This window comes from Neophocaena asiaeorientalis, unplaced genomic scaffold (genome assembly GCF_003031525.2).
Source record: "Neophocaena asiaeorientalis asiaeorientalis breed wild unplaced genomic scaffold, Neophocaena_asiaeorientalis_V1.1 scaffold56, whole genome shotgun sequence".
NCBI classification, from domain to species: Eukaryota; Metazoa; Chordata; class Mammalia; order Artiodactyla; family Phocoenidae; genus Neophocaena; species Neophocaena asiaeorientalis.
In genome coordinates, this window is record NW_020175837.1 from 1,618,435 (window position 1) to 1,625,201 (window position 6,767).

Below are 6,767 nucleotides of genomic sequence, written 5' to 3' on the forward strand. Positions count from 1 at the left end.
TGTTTGTCTTCCAAGAGAGCAAAAGAGGAGAGTCCAGGAGACCGAGCTTCATCATTTCAATCTAAAAAGACGGTCGGCTGTAGACTTAACGTGGTAGGGTCCTGCCGAGACCGGAGGAAAAAGCTGCCGGAAGCTGCCCTAGGCTCTGCGAACCGGCCCGGAGGAGAGTGTGGTCCCCTCCAGCTCCTGCACATCCGCCCTGCTCCACCGAGGGTGTTAACAAGCTCGCCGCTGTTCTCCCTTCTGCTTCCGCCCCCGGCCGGCTTCTGAAACCCTAAACCGCACAGGGTGCCACTCTAAAGACAAAGAGGTAGTAGCTGCAAAATTAGAGAAGCCAGAGGCCACAAGGTTCTGTTTTGTTTTTCTAGGAAAGCGTGTGAAACGGGAGAGTCTGTCCGTCCCCAAGCTGGGAGAGCCCTCTGGGTTTGACGTAACTCATTCCCACAGGCTCTGCTCTGCTGTAACCCATGTTTGCCAGCGGGGCGCTGAGGGTGAAGGGAGATGGTCCCCGGGTAAAGAGAGGGTCCAGGCGGCAGGGTGGACCCACCCACACTGGACTTTCCTGGAATAAAATCCAGAGAAGTCTACACATGCTGGGAGGAGGTGGTGAGATGCTCAGTGGCCGACCTGTACAAGCGACGGCGCGTGCAAATTGCCTTTGGAGGGTCAGCCAGGCCGAGGCCCCTTGCTTCCAGGAACAGCCTACAGGGCGGCCCCTCATTTCACAAGAGCTGGTTTCTAATGCAAGATATGCCTCCGCCCCTTCTTCGCAGGCAGCCTTACTTGGAAGCAAATGATTTAGTGTTCCTGAGAGAGGATTGTACAAAGAGAGTACTCATTAGAGGGGGCTCAATCTGTCAGGTGCTGTTATATTAGGATCAGAGAGTCATCATAAAATGACTTTCATCCTGGTCCTGGCTGGTAATTAACTGCATGGCATCGCCTGCGTACTGGGAAGAGGCACCGTGCTGAAATATGCATCGGTTTAATGATCTGAGCAGAGAGACTCGGTTCCCTGTATTTGCCTCCACTGCCTGCGTACGGATCTCTCCCCCATATTTCTGACATTTGGATTTTCCCCCTACTAATTGACATGCCTGTCGCCTCCTTCTCCTGGTGTCCATTTCTGGAACTGCTATTTGTATATTGCATGAGGTTTTATCAGGGAAAAAAATAAAACTGAGATCCAATTTCACGAAAATGCTGTTGCCATAATGCTCAGGAGAACGGGGGGAAGAGAGAGATTCAAGGCTTCCTAATGTCTACCTTACATGCAGGTACATTTTCAAAGTTCTATTGTATTCTGACTTATTAAGCAGTGCATATTTTTTTTCTTCTACATCTAGCTTTCATTGCAGAAGGGGGTTGGGAGAATGAGACAGCGAGACGCTGGATGGAATTCATATATACCAGGGCTGTAGGTCTCCGAAAGATATTACAACCCTCAAATTTCTTAGGCATGAAAAATATAAGTAGTCACTTGATTATATTTGCTTTATCTGTGTTTTACCTGAGACAGATGGCTATACGGCAGTGATGCTTTCAGGCTGCTCCAAGCCTCAAATCTCTACGCACAGCAACTCGAAAAATGGAAGGAGGTTGCCTAAGGCTGAGGTGTTTAGGATCAATTGCTAGTCAGTTTCAGGTTCGACTTAAATATCTCCTGCTATAAAATCTCAGAATGGAAGTCTTCCCATAGTGCTTTGTGGTACAGCATCAGTGTATACAGGTGTGCACTGGGTCCCTACAGTGTTACCTACCTATCTAGATATCGCTGGAGGCTTTGCTAACCTTTCATTACCTACTCTCTGATAATATTCTTTTCATCCTCTGTGCTATTTTTTCTCTCCTGAGGCTTGTGAGCAAGGCTTGTATCACAGCCTGCTCCGCCTGAGTTATTCACTAAGAAAGTCCCACGCAAACGCATGTGGGTGATAATATCTCATCACTTAAACCCCTCTTGATCTCGGTGGACACATACCCAAGGGAGAGAAAAAAAAGGGCCTAAAAATGGGTAGGAGGGATGACTACTGCACCTCACAGGGAACACCTCAGACATGTTGCCGGACGGGAGGAAAGACTTTGGAAGGCTGGAAGGGAGAACACCTGAAAGCACGTTTTCCTTTGCTTTTGTGCTTTCAGAATTTTTCAAGTGTTTTTAAGAACTCACTCACTGAACCGGCATGCCAAGGGTTAAGCGGTCAAGCTCCTGGCTGTTCCCCTCCACCCACATCAGGATACAAAATGCTGCACATCCTTCCCACAGCCCCCCTCCAGCATCTCAGGTTCACGGGCGCCTGAACAACTCCAGTGAAACAAGCAATAGTAACAAGCAGTGTTTCATTTTTGATATGGTTTTTTCCTCACCGGGGTCCTGCTCAAAGTATGCTGCCCTTCTCCATGTGGGTAATGATTAAATCCCTAATGTTAATGTAAAGAACCTTGTTGTTTATGGAGAAGTTAAAGTCACCATGGCGGGTGGAGGGAAGCCTCGGCGTAAAACGCGGCTATGACTTTAATTTTCCGTCCTTCACCAAGGTTTCCCTGTGCCTAGACGTGGTATAGTCGTTGGTGGGAGAATACAGAGCTAGCATGTGTGTTCCCTGAAGCACTAATTTTGCATTTGGACTGTTTCCAGGGGTTTCTGCAAAAAGCAGCCAGTGAGGCCTTAAAGGTTATGCCTCCTTTAACCTACAGGAGAGGGTCTTGCCTGTAGCAGAGCTACAAGTTTGGTTATAAATTAGCTTTTGATTTTTTTTAGCCTGAATATCTTTTCTTAGGATGTGCTATTGAATTGTAAATGTTCAGCCACATTCCTGCATCTTTCATTTAAAGGGTGATGCAAAAGTTTAAATAATTAGAGAGAAAGGGATCTTAGGTTCCTAAAAGAAGTAGAAAAAATTCGGAAGGTTCAACCCACAGTCTTTCAGAGACTTCTTTCAAAGTTCCTGAGAACTCTTACAACTATGGATTTTGGAGCTAGGAATCAGTTGGGTAGGAAGCATTCTGAACTACAGCTAAGAGATCGTGCCTGAGTGTATTTTAGCAGAAGAGGGGGCAAGACGAATACGTGTTTTCAGGAAAAGTCCTGGGAATGTACGATTCCTGGCTCACCAAATATGAAAACTGCATTTCTACCCTGACGCTCTACTCCAATGCACCTCCTCCACCGGCCCAAACCACTAACACATCTCTTTTCCCATCTTTTCCCAACCATTTCTCTCTAACACTCCCGGTTCGATAACAAACACATACTCCAAAGCCATAAGCTCTGTTCCCACAAGGTGTTAAATAAATAGACTTTCTCCTCCCTGTTCGAAGTCACTTGTCATTTGTCGCTGTTGAAAGCCGTTGATAAGACAGGACAACTAGGCAACCACATCAGGGGAGATGGAAGAGGTTTTTTTGTAAAAGCCCAGGCGGCCGTATTAGGGAGAGATGTGTGAGCAAAGCAGTCTCGCTGATGATTCATGGTCACATTTCTCCCCGCTCTGCTTTGTTTGCTTCTGAAATTTATCATTCCTCTGTCTTCCATAGAGCTCCGGAATGTTCACTTGTATCACTAGAATTCCCATTTCCTTTCCTTCTGTCTCATTTAAAATGTTACAGGTAGTAGTCATGTCCCTCCCAACCCATAAAATCCTAACTTTTCCTGCAGAATGATAAGAAGGAGGGGATAGCTGATAATCACCAAGATTAGGGCGATTCAGGCTAGGGCTTCCAGTAGGTGAAATTGTGTTTCCCTAAAAGATTAACTGGTTAAGGAGCAAAAGTCTTTGGAATGCGCCCTCTTGTGGCCGATCATTTCCCATTATTCCGCGAAGAAAGCGTGTAACCCCTAAAGACACCCTCCAGTGAGGGTGAACTCCCAGGCAAGTTCAGAAGACTGGCGTGGGGTGATGGGAGTCAACTCCACCTTGAGACGGCTTTCTTGGGGTGGAGGAAAATAGTCATCCCAGCAAGCTGCCTTCGACCCGTTTGGGAACATTTGTGTACATTTCTAACTCAAAGCTTCTGTACCTAGTATCTTCCAAGGGAGGAGCTTTATGTGTTGCTTTCAAACCCACATGGCTGGGCTATGTGAGCATTTTCTATTTCTTGGTGCTCGATTGTCTTTCTTCGCCTATCCATTCTTCAACAAGTGCTATCAATTGCTAACTTCATTACCAGAATCAGAGTATAAATTTGGCCTCATAGGAGGACTCAAGGATACAAGGGTGGAGGGATCAAGGGTGCTTTTGACCAGCTATTGTCACAAATGAAAAAAAAAAAAAAGAGAGAAATTAGGATAGAGCGGTCAAGAAGACCACTGATTTTGACTTCAATGACAATTATGGTGAGAGTTGGCTTGGGCCTACCCATCTCTTCCTCCTTTCCTTTAAGGCGTTAAAGTAAACAACAGAGGATTATTCTGTTGCCAGCCTTGCAAAGAATACAGTCACCTCAGTGAGCAACCTGGGGTGACAGACTTGAAAATCATTTTTGTTTGTGGGAATACATGTCAGAGAGCCTGAGGGCAAGGCTTCGCTGCTCAGTCAATAACAACTCATATCAGCTTTACCAGGATGGGGTGCTTTCCACCTAAGCACAAGGGGACAGACTCAGTTCAACAAGTCCCTGGCCCTTGAGTTTTTGGAGTTCCTCAACTGCGGTGGCCATGTCTTGGCCTTATTCAACCATCCTGATGAGAAGAGGCCACAATTAAACAGGAATCCCCAAATGAGGAATCTTGAGGCTGAAGGATGCATCTAGGGGTGAACATCTGTGACATGCATGCAGGTGACAGATGACTTACTGACTGGATTCTATGCTGTACAGAACAGTTTCTAAAGAAAAGAAAAATGAATGCCCTTTGCTACCTGCCCCCCTCAGAACCTTGACGTTTGACGTCCTTTGAGCATTGCTAAGGTTGAATTGTTCCAAAAGTAACACGACATTTTCGTATATTCACTACAATCAACCTGAAGATAAATCTCTTTCCTGGGTCAGCAAAAGAACAGCAAAATACTCACATGGTACTTACTCTATTTGGAGAGTAGGTTGTCCACAGAGCAGTCGTTTTTGTGAAATCATACAAAATCGACTTAAAGTTGAGGCGTGAAACTTCTCAAACGAGAACAAGCAAGTGTGTCATAAACCTTTTCTAAGAATCCAGCGGCTCACCCAAAGTCAACTTGTAAACTCAACCAGGAGGACTTTTGCATTACAGACCTTAAACTTTAGTCAACATGTGAGTCAAATGGATCCACCTTTTCAAAAAGTAGCTCAATTTCTTTCAAACTAAACACCTACCGGAAAAGATCTTTTTAAAAATGACGAGATTTCATATAACTGAGAAAAAGATTGGCACTGAGACGAGGGCCATAAGTAAGAAAGAAGGTAAAGAGTCAAATTTTTTTTACTGCAAAATCTCTCAATGCCAAGAGAGTGATTTGCTACACAAGTCAGAGAAGCCAGAAAGTGGGCATATTGCTAGCATCGGGCGTAGAGTTAAAACTGGCCAAAGGCAGAGGTCTACCTAGTCATATGATGTGGGAAAAGCCAATTGAGGAAGAGCTGCAATTAAGGCCATTCTGTGTGGCAACTGGTATATAGAAACATATATAGGGTCCCTCTGTGGCAGAAGAAGCAGTCCCTAGACCACTGGAATCCCCATTCCCAGCTCAGGACCCCAGGAATGGTTGAGAAAAAACTGGGTGGCAACTCAAAAACTCCAACCTGCCTTTTTTCACTCAATAAGCTTCACAAGATAAAGTCAAAAGTACCATGTCCTTTGCAGCTGCATCCAAAAAAAAAAAAAAAAAGCTTTAGGCGAAGGAAGTCAGACGTTCTTGAAAAGAAAGAAGCTTCTGGTGAGACAGCTAAACTGCCCGCAGGACACCAGGGCTTTTCCTACGGGAAGCCAGCAAGCCTGCAAGCTATCTCCCCCAGAAGGATGCCCAGGTCTCTCATGGTTTTCTTGGAAATATAACATCTGAGTCAACAGGTTTTCAGGACTGGAAATTCTGAGTGTTGCCTTAATTGTTTATACTACTGCGGCAAACTTTTAAACAGCAATGCTGGGAGTCCCGGCACATACTTTACTGGCCATATGCTCCACCAAACAAAACAATGGCATTCCTTTCAAATGGATTTGGCAAGGGAGACAGTTCTTTAGCCTGGCATTACCATGAAAGTAACATGAAATTAACACATCTGTGTGCCTGGGCTGCATGCAGGGGCTTGTAGGCTGGCGAAAGGATCTGGATCACCTAACCGTAAAAATAACCTGGCCCCCAGGGTCTCCAGCCCGCCCTTTCGACAGGTAATTTTTTTCTTCAGCAACAGGTTAGCTCGGTCCTGAGCCAACGATGAGAATCTATTTATTAAAGTTCTTCCTCTTAAGGATTGAGGGAGCGCTCAGAGTAGTATCTGAGAGCACTTTGTCAAGGTTGCATTCCTTGGCCGAGAGCTCTTAGTAACTTTACAGAGAACAAAACTCTTTTTTTCTTTTTTCTTTTTTTTTGGTTCAGAGAGCAAAAGTCAGCGCTCCGAAAGGGACTGCTGGTTCAATGTCATCTGTTCCCTAACCCCCCCAGCCCCCAAAGTTGCTTTTCGCTGCCTAGAATGTGATGCTGTGCTCTTACAGGCAGAATTTCTAAAGGTCAAAATGACTGTCACTAATATGCCCTGCTTCTCGGATGTGGCCCCTGATTGGATTTTTTTTTAAAGAAAAGGGGTTGTTTTTAAGACAATGACTTCATCCGTGCCATGCCGCCCCGATCCCG

General features: G+C 45.4%; 1 protein-coding gene across 1 annotated transcript in view; it reads right to left on the bottom strand.

Moving 5' to 3' along the window:
• Positions 1–6,767, bottom strand: part of INHBA (inhibin subunit beta A) — a 13,723-nt gene that overhangs the window by 3,890 nt on the left and 3,066 nt on the right. The gene's annotated exons all lie outside the window — the stretch shown is intronic.